The 13,427-nt window shown below is 52.7% G+C and overlaps 1 protein-coding gene across 1 annotated transcript in view; it reads left to right on the top strand.

Annotated features, from left to right (window-relative positions):
- Window positions 1–13,427, top strand: part of LOC146060726 (uncharacterized) — a 147,283-nt gene that overhangs the window by 42,163 nt on the left and 91,693 nt on the right.

Raw genomic sequence — 13,427 nt, 5'->3', positions numbered from 1 at the left:
TGGCGGGTCCTGGAGAGATGACATCATAGCATAGCCCAAATATAATTATTTGTCAAATAATACACCAATTACAAAAAAATAGCAATATGTAAACATATATACAGTAATACAAACATAACATGTAGACGGGGACTAATACATTATATCAATACAATGTTACATATAGGTTGTCCATAATAAACCTGCTCATATACGCATACCGCTTTCAGACTGCAAATGCAGGGTCGCACTGGGACTTGGAAATGGTTCAGTCCCGGTGCATGTGCAGACTGTTCAGATTGTCATGTGGGGGTGGGGGAGGAGGCAGCGCTTAGAGGTGGCGCTGCTCCGAGCGCTGCCGCCTCCATAGTGTGAAAGGGAAACGGGTCGCTCGTCCCGATTAACCCGTTCACACTGCACAGCAACACCGCGATGAACTGGTAAGAACCCTTCTTATTACCTGGTTCGTATTGCCGTGTTCGTACCGGTTAGCTGTAACCAGTAATCACATCGCACAAATAACCGGGTCAAACCGGAATTTTGTGCTATTTGGCGGGTATAAGCTGGGTCGGCACTACCACTAGGCAGCTGCCTATGGGCACCAGCCACTGGAGGGCGCCGTTACATATGTTATACTAAAAAATGAAGGATGTATCTAAAAAGCATCCTTCGTGTACAATGCGCTAGCCAGCGGTAGTGGGTCTGTCACCTCACCAGCAGCCTGTTCCTGTGGTAGAGTCGTGAACGAGAACTGAAGGGGAACTTGCGAGCGGTCGCGGGTCTGTCACCTCACCAGCAGCCTGTTCCTGTGGTAGAGTCGTGAACGAGAACTGAAGGGGAACTAGCCAGCGGTAGCGGGTCTGTCACCTCACCAGCAGCCTGTTCCTGTGGTAGAGTCGTGAACGAGAACTGAAGGGGAACTTGCGTTGCGAGCGGTCGCGGGTCTGTCACCTCTCCAGCAGCCTGTTCCTGTGGTAGAGTTGTGAACGAGAACTGAAGGGGAACTAGCCAGCGGTAGCGTGTCTGTCACCTCACCAGCAGCCTGTTCCTGTCGTAGAGTCGTGAACGAGAACTGAAGGGAAACTAGGTAGCGGGTCTGACACCTCACCAGCAGCCTGTTCCTGGGGTAGAGTCGTGAACGAGAACTGAAGGGGAACTAGCCAGCGGTAGCGGGTCTGTCACCTCACCAGCAGCCTGTTCCTGTGGTAGAGTCGTGAACGAGAACTGAAAGGGAACTAGCCAGCAGTAGCGGGTCTGTCACCTCACCAGCAGCCTGTTCCTGTGGTAGAGTCGTGAACGAGAACTGAAGGGGAACTAGCCAGCGGTAGCGGGTCTGTCACCTCACCAGCAGCCTGTTCCTGTGGTAGAGTCATGAACGAGAACTGAAGGGGAACTAGCCAGCGGTAGCGGGTCTGTCACCTCACCAGCAGCCTGTTCCTGTGGTAGAGTCGTGAACGAGAACTGAAAGGGAACTAGCCAGCAGTAGCGGGTCTGTCACCTCACCAGCAGCCTGTTCCTGTGGTAGAGTCGTGAACGAGAACTGAAGGGGAACTAGCCAGCGGTAGCGGGTCTGTCACCTCACCAGCAGCCTGTTCCTGTGGTAGAGTCGTGAAGGGGAACTAGCCAGCGGTAGCGGGTCTGTCACCTCACCAGCAGCCTGTTCCTGTGGTAGAGTCGTGAAGGGGAACTAGCCAGAGGTAGCGGGTCTGTCACCTCACCAGCAGGAAGGTCGACCTGACTTAAGCTGGGTACACATATATACAATCCCTGTTTCTTGCAACCGTTCGGCCGACCGTACTCCCGTCGGACTGTCCACAAACAACAGCCGACACGCGCTTACACACCTGTACAATTTTACTTGCGACGTCCGATGTACTCCCGTCCAAACAGTCGCAAGAAAAAGATTGTACCACCATACACACTCTCCCAATTTGGACTTTTGACACGATATATATAAACATAATTATCATAATGGGCTGGGTTAAGGGCATACCAAAACAAAGGGGCGTGATTACAGAACCTAAACAAAATATATAGGTTGACCACTATAAAGACGGGGTACGCGTCAGCCGGCAGGGTGAATAGGGACAGATACGGCAAAGTGAGTAGGTAGTCGCTTACCGCATCTTTATAGCAGCCGGCAGGGTGACTAGGGACAGATACGCAAAGTGAGTAGGTAGACTAGATGCGGAAAGTGACTACCTAGTCACTTTGCGGTATCTAAGCACTAATTGGGGAAAGAAGAAAATGTAACTTTTATTTCTTATTCTCTAAAATTGCTCAAAACCAGCGAAGTATATCCCAAGTCAGTTATTTATATACTTGCTTTTCAACACGCTTTGAATATTATTCCTTTCACCACTGTTATTTGGTTTATCTCTGTTTAGATAATATCCATCCTGTTAATACAGGTTGATGTATTAACTGTTTGAAACAGTGTTGCTGTGTGCTCTATTATGGGAACACTACAGTACAATGTAGCAGCAGTTAAATGGCTGGATATATTTATTTGCCTGTCCACTTCTGCGTGTGTGTTGTTTTATATTATCGGCTTATATTAGCCAGATATGGTGTGTGCGACTAGTAGGTCAGTGAATGTCTTCAGAGATTGAGCTGTGTACAGGTTACATTTATTGTGTACACATACATTTAGTGCCAGTATTAATAGGTGCTCTGATGCGCTTTTGCTGTTTTAGTGGGTTTGACACTGATACAGTTTGTGTATAAATATTTGCTGGTCATCACCCATCAATAGATATGTGCAGATCAGTTCGATTTTTTTTATACAACACCAATTTTTTGCTACACCTTTAGTGTCTTGGTGCGCGCTATATCGCGCTGCCGCACTGTGAGGTATTAAATTAATAAATTACACATAATTTCCCTCTAATGTAGCATAAGTGTCATATATTTTTAACCAATACTTTGGCTAAGTATGTGTATAGTGTGCCACTGTTGTTCTATTAGTCAGGGCACCAATAGGCATAGGTTGCCTGCTCCGGTTTTATGCAATTGTTTTAAACTGCAAAGTGCTGCCAAGCTCTCTTTACCCACAGAAGGAGAAGCGCCGGGTCACATGGAACACAGGAGGATGAGCCCCAGGTCAAGGAAGGAGAAGGGGGTCACAGGAGCAGTGGTGGCGCCGTGTATGGGGAGCAGCAGTACCGTGTATATGGAGGAGTGGTGCCATGCACAGGGAGCAAAGGTGCCGCTTACTGGGAGTAGCGGTGCCGGGTAGCAGAAAAAGAGGCGCTATGTGCGCACCCCCCCCCCCCATTGTCTCCATTTGTCATTTATCCCTGTGACTCAGCGCTACTACTTCTTGAACATAGCACCTCTTTTTCTGCTACCCGGCACCGATACTCCCAGTAAGCGGCACCGTTGCTCCCTGTGCATGGCACCACTCCTCCATATACACGGTGCTGCTGCTCCCCATACACTGCGCCACTTCTGCTCCTGTGACCCCCTTACACTGCGCCTCTCTTTTCGTGACCTGGGGCTCTTCCTCCTGTGCCTGCACTGAGTGGGGAGACGGTAGATGGTGTGCAGGGCATCCGCATAGAGGGACTATAGAGCCTGTCAGTCTGGTCTCTAGATCAAGTCTAGCAACAGCGCTGGTAAGAAATTTCTCGCAAGACATTGCAGCTAGTATTTATTAAACTGTAGGATCACTTGAGGGACATTAAGCATTTCCAATGTTGGGCATGTGCGCAGTAAGGACATAGTGTAAATGCTATAGATGCACTTTATTCACCATTTAGAAAGAATATGCAGGATTCTCCGTTGTTATGTACAGTATCTTTTTCAATATATTTCTGTACTTTGTATCTTTTTCAGTTCTGCTTATATCATGAATCTTTGATATGTTTTCTGGGCTGCTTGCCAGTTATACAATGTAACTGTTTTATGGTTAGTTCTTCATTGGTGAAGCTTCTTACGGGAGTTAGCAGAGTTTTATCGGAGAGCAATATTTTCTTATTAAACAGGTAATTTGGGGCTGTATTCTGGTAGCTTCTCTCTTAAAAAGACCATGTGTGAAGTTATTTTGTTTCATATATTATTTCTTATTTGCATATAGGCAGTTTGATCTAAGGTGTACATGTGAATGCATTAATTCCTTCTTTAGTAATTAATCCTTTGTCTGGAATAATTTGGCATCCATACTCAGTCATATGCAAATCCTTGTGTGTCACTCAATTATTAATTCCCTTCACTGGTGTGATATGAGTGATTATTTGTTACACAACAGTTGTTTCCAGCTATTAATATCTGTGTCTAGCTCTGTACGGGCTTCCACAGTTTTTGGAGCATAACCCGTCTACATAGAACTTTAGTCACCCTGCCGGCTGACTAAAACTTAGACGCTAAACACCCACATTTGACCATAGTCATATATATATTAGTCAGCCGGCAGGGTGACTAAAGTTCTATGTAGACGGGTTATGCGTGTAAACTTTAGTCAGCCGGCAGGGTGACTAAAGTTCTATGTAGACGGGTTATGCGTGTAAACTTTAGTCAGCCGGCAGCGCTGCTGCAGTCGCTCTCTCTGTGCCTGGATCTGGATGTGTCTGACTGGTACCAGTGCTGCAACCCCCTCTGGATCTAGTGGATCTTACTGACCGAGTCAAGGAGCAGCAGGTCCCCTGTGTAAAGCATGGTAGTGTCCCCTAGTCATGTATGTGCCAGGGATTCATACTGTAGCTGCGGGCGAAGTCGCGCGACCCGGGCTGTCCTGTCCCTCCATACCTGTGGGTACAGTGTTGCTGGTGGGTGCGTGGTGCAGCTGCAGAGCTACTGTGTGAGGAGTCAGAGTTCCAGGGCTGGTGCAGGTTGGGCTTTTGGGAGTCGGGATTTTACTGGGGTTCCCAAACGCTGCATGTGTCGTTCCCTTTGGAAGTTGAAGTTGCTGCTGTTTGAGGTCCATTGAAATGAATCTCTCTGAAACTGAGTTATCTGGCTGCAAACAAGATTAACCCCCCCCCCTCCGCGCCGCTGGAGAAGACTGTAGTATGCTGGGCGCATGATGTATCAGCCGTGGAGGGGTTTAGCGGTAATTGTATTTGTGCTTGTAAAACAGTAATATTTCCACCCAGGGCCATTTTTAGCTATATATTAGAGGGGGCACGGGGCGACCTGCTGTATGCTGAGGGATAATTTAGGATGTTAGTGCAGCCATCTGACTCTGGTTAATTGGATGCGGGCAGGATGATCCTGAATGCCTTTCCTGATGCTGTAAATCTACCTTAAGCTTCCCCTGCCGCTTCCTCCGTCTCAGGCTGTTAGGGAATTGGCAGATTTTTGGCTGATTTTATTAGAATTTTTTATGTAGACTGATATCCAGATTTTTGTATATTTATCTTTATTATGAGTCCACAATTGATTCTATTTGTGTCTGCGGCTAATGATCATTTAACCGCTGCTCTCTATATCTCGAAGCGGCTTCTTAATGTTTAGACGCATAACCTGTCTATATGTGCTGTAGGAGATATCATGCAGCTACGGAACGCCCACATGGGGAGAGGTGACCGCTGCTTGTGCTGTAGGAGAGATCATGCAGCTATGGAACGCCCACATGGGGAGAGGTGACCGCTGCTTGTGCTGTAGGAGAGATCATGCAGCTATGGAACGCCCACATGGGGAGAGGTGACCGCTGCTTGTGCTGTAGGAGAGATCATGCAGCTATGGAACGCCCACATGGGGAGAGGTGACCGCTGCTTGTGCTGTAGGAGAGATCATGCAGCTATGGAACGCCCACATGGGGAGAGGTGACCGCTGCTTGTGCTGTAGGAGAGATGATGCAGCTATGGAACGCCCACATGGGGAGAGGTGACCGCTGCTTGTGCTGTAGGAGAGATCATGCAGCTACGGAACGCCCACATGGGTGAGGTGACCGCTGCTTGTGCTGTAGGAGAGATCATGCAGCTACGGAACGCCCACATGGGGAGAGGTGACCGCTGCTTGTGCTGTAGGAGAGATCATGCAGCTATGGAACGCCCACATGGGGAGAGGTGACCGCTGCTTGTGCTGTAGGAGAGATCATGCAGCTATGGAACGCCCACATGGGGAGAGGTGACCGCTGCTTGTGCTGTAGGAGAGATCATGCAGCTATGGAACGCCCACATGGGGAGAGGTGACCGCTGCTTGTGCTGTAGGAGAGATCATGCAGCTACGGAACGCCCACATGGGGAGAGGTGACCGCTGCTTGTGCTGTAGGAGAGATGATGCAGCTATGGAACGCCCACATGGGGAGAGGTGACCGCTGCTTGTGCTGTAGGAGAGATCATGCAGCTACGGAACGCCCACATGGGTGAGGTGACCGCTGCTTGTGCTGTAGGAGAGATCATGCAGCTACGGAACGCCCACATGGGGAGAGGTGACCGCTGCTTGTGCTGTAGGAGAGATCATGCAGCTATGGAACGCCCACATGGGGAGAGGTGACCGCTTCTTGTGCTGTAGGAGAGATCATGCAGCTATGGAACGCCCACATGGGGAGAGGTGACCGCTTCTTGTGCTGTAGGAGAGATCATGCAGCTATGGAACGCCCACATGGGGAGAGGTGACCGCTGCTTGTGCTGTAGGAGAGATCATGCAGCTACGGAACGCCCACATGGGGAGAGGTGACCGCTGCTTGTGCTGTAGTAGAGATCATGCAGCTATGGAACGCCCACATGGGGAGAGGTGACCGCTGCTTGTGCTGTAGGAGAGATCATGCAGCTATGGAACGCCCACATGGGGAGAGGTGACCGCTGCTTGTGCTGTAGGAGAGATCATGCAGCTACGGAACGCCCACATGGGGAGAGGTGACCGCTGCTTGTGCTGTAGGAGAGATGATGCAGCTATGGAACGCCCACATGGGGAGAGGTGACCGCTGCTTGTGCTGTAGGAGAGATCATGCAGCTACGGAACGCCCACATGGGAGAGGTGACCGCTGCTTGTGCTGTAGGAGAGATCATGCAGCTACGGAACGCCCACATGGGGAGAGGTGACCGCTGCTTGTGCTGTAGGAGAGATCATGCAGCTATGGAACGCCCACATGGGGAGAGGTGACCGCTGCTTGTGCTGTAGGAGAGATCATGCAGCTATGGAACGCCCACATGGGGAGAGGTGACCGCTTCTTGTGCTGTAGGAGAGATCATGCAGCTATGGAACGCCCACATGGGGAGAGGTGACCGCTGCTTGTGCTGTAGGAGAGATGATGTAGCTATGGAACGCCCACATGGGGAGAGGTGACCGCTTCTTGTGCTGTAGGAGAGATCATGCAGCTATGGAACGCCCACATGGGGAGAGGTGACCGCTGCTTGTGCTGTAGTAGAGATCATGCAGCTATGGAACGCCCACATGGGGAGAGGTGACCGCTGCTTGTGCTGTAGGAGAGATGATGCAGCTATGGAACGCCCACATGGGGAGAGGTGACCGCTGCTTGTGCTGTAGGAGAGATCATGCAGCTACGGAACGCCCACATGGGGAGAGGTGACCGCTGCTTGTGCTGTAAGAGAGATCATGCAGCTACGGAACGCCCACATGGGGAGAGGTGACCGCTGCTTGTGCTGTAGGAGAGATCATGCAGCTACGGAACGCCCACATGGGGAGAGGTGACCGCTGCTTGTGCTGTAGGAGAGATCATGCAGCTACGGAACGCCCACATGGGGAGAGGTGACCGCTGCTTGTGCTGTAGGAGAGATCATGCAGCTACGGAACGCCCACATGGGGAGAGGTGACCGCTGCTTGTGCTGTAGGAGAGATCATGCAGCTACGGAACGCCCACATGGGGAGAGGTGACCGCTTCTTGTGCTGTAGGAGAGATCATGCAGCTACGGAACGCCCACATGGGGAGAGGTGACCGCTGCTTGTGCTGTAGGAGAGATGATGCAGCTATGGAACGCCCACATGGGGAGAGGTGACCGCTGCTTGTGCTGTAGGAGAGATCATGCAGCTACGGAACGCCCACATGGGGAGAGGTGACCGCTGCTTGTGCTGTAGGAGAGATCATGCAGCTACGGAACGCCCACATGGGGAGAGGTGACCGCTGCTTGTGCTGTAGGAGAGATCATGCAGCTATGGAACGCCCACATGGGGAGAGGTGACCGCTGCTTGTGCTGTAGGAGAGATCATGCAGCTATGGAACGCCCACATGGGGAGAGGTGACCGCTGCTTGTGCTGTAGGAGAGATCATGCAGCTATGGAACGCCCACATGGGGAGAGGTGACCGCTTCTTGTGCTGTAGGAGAGATCATGTAGCTATGGAACGCCCACATGGGGAGAGGTGACCGCTGCTTGTGCTGTAGGAGAGATCATACAGCTACGGAACGCCCACATGGGGAGAGGTGACCGCTGCTTGTGCTGTAGGAGAGATCATGTAGCTATGGAACGCCCACATGGGGAGAGGTGACCGCTGCTTGTGCTGTAGGAGAGATCATGCAGCTATAGAACGCCCACATGGGGAGAGGTGACCGCTTCTTGTGCTGTAGGAGAGATGATGCAGCTATGGAACGCCCACATGGGGAGAGGTGACCGCTGCTTGTGCTGTAGGAGAGATGATGCAGCTATGGAACGCCCACATGGGGAGAGGTGACCGCTGCTTGTGCTGTAGGAGAGATCATGCAGCTATGGAACGCCCACATGGGGAGAGGTGACCGCTGCTTGTGCTGTAGGAGAGATCATGCAGCTATGGAACGCCCACATGGGGAGAGGTGACCGCTGCTTGTGCTGTAGGAGAGATCATGCAGCTATGGAACGCCCACATGGGGAAAGGTGACCGCTGCTTGTGCTGTAGGAGAGATCATGCAGCTATGGAACGCCCACATGGGGAGAGGTGACCGCTGCTTGTGCTGTAGGAGAGATCATGCAGCTATGGAACGCCCACATGGGGAGAGGTGACCGCTGCTTGTGCTGTAGGAGAGATCATGCAGCTATGGAACGCCCACATGGGGAGAGGTGACCGCTGCTTGTGCTGTAGGAGAGATCATGTAGCTATGGAACGCCCACATGGGGAGAGGTGACCGCTGCTTGTGCTGTAGGAGAGATGATGCAGCTATGGAACGCCCACATGGGGAGAGGTGACCGCTGCTTGTGCTGTAGGAGAGATGATGCAGCTATGGAACGCCCACATGGGGAGAGGTGACCGCTGCTTGTGCTGTAGGAGAGATCATGCAGCTATGGAACGCCCACATGGGGAGAGGTGACCGCTGCTTGTGCTGTAGGAGAGATCATGCAGCTATGGAACGCCCACATGGGGAAAGGTGACCGCTGCTTGTGCTGTAGGAGAGATCATGCAGCTATGGAACGCCCACATGGGGAGAGGTGACCGCTGCTTGTGCTGTAGGAGAGATCATGCATCTATGGAACGCCCACATGGGGAGAGGTGACCGCTGCTTGTGCTGTAGGAGAGATCATGCAGCTATGGAACGCCCACATGGGGAGAGGTGACCGCTGCTTGTGCTGTAGGAGAGATCATGTAGCTACGGAACGCCCACATGGGGAGAGGTGACCGCTGCTTGTGCTGTAGGAGAGATCATGCAGCTACGGAACGCCCACATGGGGAGAGGTGACCGCTGCTTGTGCTGTAGGAGAGATCATGCAGCTACGGAACGCCCACATGGGGAGAGGTGACCGCTTCTTGTGCTGTAGGAGAGATCATGCAGCTACGGAACGCCCACATGGGGAGAGGTGACCGCTGCTTGTGCTGTAGGAGAGATGATGCAGCTATGGAACGCCCACATGGGGAGAGGTGACCGCTGCTTGTGCTGTAGGAGAGATCATGCAGCTACGGAACGCCCACATGGGGAGAGGTGACCGCTGCTTGTGCTGTAGGAGAGATCATGCAGCTACGGAACGCCCACATGGGGAGAGGTGACCGCTGCTTGTGCTGTAGGAGAGATCATGCAGCTATGGAACGCCCACATGGGGAGAGGTGACCGCTGCTTGTGCTGTAGGAGAGATCATGCAGCTATGGAACGCCCACATGGGGAGAGGTGACCGCTGCTTGTGCTGTAGGAGAGATCATGCAGCTATGGAACGCCCACATGGGGAGAGGTGACCGCTTCTTGTGCTGTAGGAGAGATCATGTAGCTATGGAACGCCCACATGGGGAGAGGTGACCGCTGCTTGTGCTGTAGGAGAGATCATGCAGCTACGGAACGCCCACATGGGGAGAGGTGACCGCTGCTTGTGCTGTAGGAGAGATCATGTAGCTATGGAACGCCCACATGGGGAGAGGTGACCGCTGCTTGTGCTGTAGGAGAGATCATGCAGCTATAGAACGCCCACATGGGGAGAGGTGACCGCTTCTTGTGCTGTAGGAGAGATGATGCAGCTATGGAACGCCCACATGGGGAGAGGTGACCGCTGCTTGTGCTGTAGGAGAGATGATGCAGCTATGGAACGCCCACATGGGGAGAGGTGACCGCTGCTTGTGCTGTAGGAGAGATCATGCAGCTATGGAACGCCCACATGGGGAGAGGTGACCGCTGCTTGTGCTGTAGGAGAGATCATGCAGCTATGGAACGCCCACATGGGGAAAGGTGACCGCTGCTTGTGCTGTAGGAGAGATCATGCAGCTATGGAACGCCCACATGGGGAGAGGTGACCGCTGCTTGTGCTGTAGGAGAGATCATGCAGCTATGGAACGCCCACATGGGGAGAGGTGACCGCTGCTTGTGCTGTAGGAGAGATCATGCAGCTATGGAACGCCCACATGGGGAGAGGTGACCGCTGCTTGTGCTGTAGGAGAGATCATGTAGCTATGGAACGCCCACATGGGGAGAGGTGACCGCTGCTTGTGCTGTAGGAGAGATGATGCAGCTATGGAACGCCCACATGGGGAGAGGTGACCGCTGCTTGTGCTGTAGGAGAGATGATGCAGCTATGGAACGCCCACATGGGGAGAGGTGACCGCTGCTTGTGCTGTAGGAGAGATCATGCAGCTATGGAACGCCCACATGGGGAGAGGTGACCGCTGCTTGTGCTGTAGGAGAGATCATGCAGCTATGGAACGCCCACATGGGGAAAGGTGACCGCTGCTTGTGCTGTAGGAGAGATCATGCAGCTATGGAACGCCCACATGGGGAGAGGTGACCGCTGCTTGTGCTGTAGGAGAGATCATGCAGCTATGGAACGCCCACATGGGGAGAGGTGACCGCTGCTTGTGCTGTAGGAGAGATCATGCAGCTATGGAACGCCCACATGGGGAGAGGTGACCGCTGCTTGTGCTGTAGGAGAGATCATGCAGCTATGGAACGCCCACATGGGGAGAGGTGACCGCTGCTTGTGCTGTAGGAGAGATCATGTAGCTATGGAACGCCCACATGGGGAGAGGTGACCGCTGCTTGTGCTGTAGGAGAGATCATGCAGCTATGGAACGCCCACATGGGGAGAGGTGACCGCTGCTTGTGCTGTAGGAGAGATCATGCAGCTATGGAACGCCCACATGGGGAGAGGTGACCGCTGCTTGTGCTGTAGGAGAGATCATGCAGCTATGGAACGCCCACATGGGGAAAGGTGACCGCTGCTTGTGCTGTAGGAGAGATCATGCAGCTATGGAACGCCCACATGGGGAGAGGTGACCGCTGCTTGTGCTGTAGGAGAGATCATGCAGCTATGGAACGCCCACATGGGGAGAGGTGACCGCTGCTTGTGCTGTAGGAGAGATCATGCAGCTATGGAACGCCCACATGGGGAGAGGTGACCGCTGCTTGTGCTGTAGGAGAGATCATGTAGCTATGGAACGCCCACATGGGGAGAGGTGACCGCTGCTTGTGCTGTAGGAGAGATGATGCAGCTATGGAACGCCCACATGGGGAGAGGTGACCGCTGCTTGTGCTGTAGGAGAGATGATGCAGCTATGGAACGCCCACATGGGGAGAGGTGACCGCTGCTTGTGCTGTAGGAGAGATCATGTAGCTATGGAACGCCCACATGGGCGTTCCAGCTTTGGCAGTATAGTCACAAGGACGGCAGCATATCGGTCGAACGTGCGTACACACTGCACTTTTGTTCCGATATGAGGCCGTCCTGTCGGATGAAAATTAAACAGCAAAGATCCTTCGACCGACCGAGTATGGACGGTCAAGACAGTTTTTTGCCGTTTATCGCTCGTAAGGGACAGTGTACACACCTATACAATTGAACGGCTGTCCGACCCAGAACGGAAGAACGGCCCGACAATTGTATATATGTGTACCCAGCTTTAAGGTCGACATGGGCCAAGGTCGACATGACTTAAGGCCGAATTTGCATAAAGGTCGACATGAGGAAGGTCGACTGGTCATAAGGTCGACATGGGTTTTTCACTTTTTTTTTACCCGAATGTCGACACAGTCAACATGGACACAGTAGGCAATGAGAATCGGACCCTCGCATCGCTCGCTTCGCTCGCCACAGCTTTAATAACCTCCTCCACGCCCTAGTGGATGGTAGGGCATGAAATACCGCCTGTCGGCACATGTCGGCTCAAAAAAAGATGAAAAACCCATGTCGACCTTCCTGCCAGTCGACCTAATGACTGTAGACCTAAGTTCATTCTAATAGATGACCGCTTCCCGATGGGGGGCGGCATCTGCGGCTGCTTACACATCTAGCAGGCACCGTGCTGACTCTGCTGACAATAGAAGAGATTGAGGAATGGAAAGTGGGATGCACAGTGTGGGGGGATGGGAGGTGGGATGCACAGTGTGGGGGGATGGGAGGTGGGATGCACAGTGTGGGAGGATGGGAGGTGGGATGCACAGTGTGGGGGGATGGGAGGTGGGATGCACATTGTGGGGGGATGGGAGGTGGGATGCACATTGTGGGGGGATGGGAGGTGGGATGCACAGTGTGGGGGGATGGGAGGTGGGATGCACAGTGTGGGGGGATGGGAGGTGGGATGCACAGTGTGGGGGGATGGGAGGTGGGATGCACAGTGTGGGGGGATGGGAGGTGGGATGCACAGTGTGGGGGGATGGGAGGTGGGATGCACAGTGTGGGGGGATGGGAGGTGGGATGCACAGTGTGGGGGGATGGGAGGTGGGATGCACAGTGTGGGGGATGGGAGGTGGGATGGGAGGTGGGATGCACAGTGTGGGGGGATGGGAGGTGGGATGCACAGTGTGGGGGGATGGGAGGTGGGATGCACAGTGTGGGGGGATGGGGTTTGGGATGCACAGTAGGGCGGAGTGAAACAACTGAAATTGAGAAATTCAAAATCGGCTAGTGTGGGAAAGTTGTGACTTGACCTGAATAAGAAACTTGCAAAAGCTTTTTGATCTGAATCAACATCTTCTGTTCTGGCAAGAGGCCTGAAGTTTCACTTTTTTGGTGAAAATTACGAAAACTATGAAGATGCTCCGATTTAGTTAAAATTATGTCAGGATGTCTTAGGGCAGTATGCAATGAGAAAGTTCTCCATGCATGGAGAGCGTTTTATTTCGCTCTCCATGCACTCTCCATGTTCCGGAGCCTCCTGCTCCCAC

The sequence above is a fragment of the Crinia signifera genome, chromosome 1, assembly GCF_055691185.1.
Source record: "Crinia signifera chromosome 1, ASM5569118v1, whole genome shotgun sequence".
In the NCBI taxonomy this organism is placed as follows: domain Eukaryota; kingdom Metazoa; phylum Chordata; class Amphibia; order Anura; family Myobatrachidae; genus Crinia; species Crinia signifera.
This window is presented reverse-complemented; position numbering and strand designations above follow the sequence as displayed.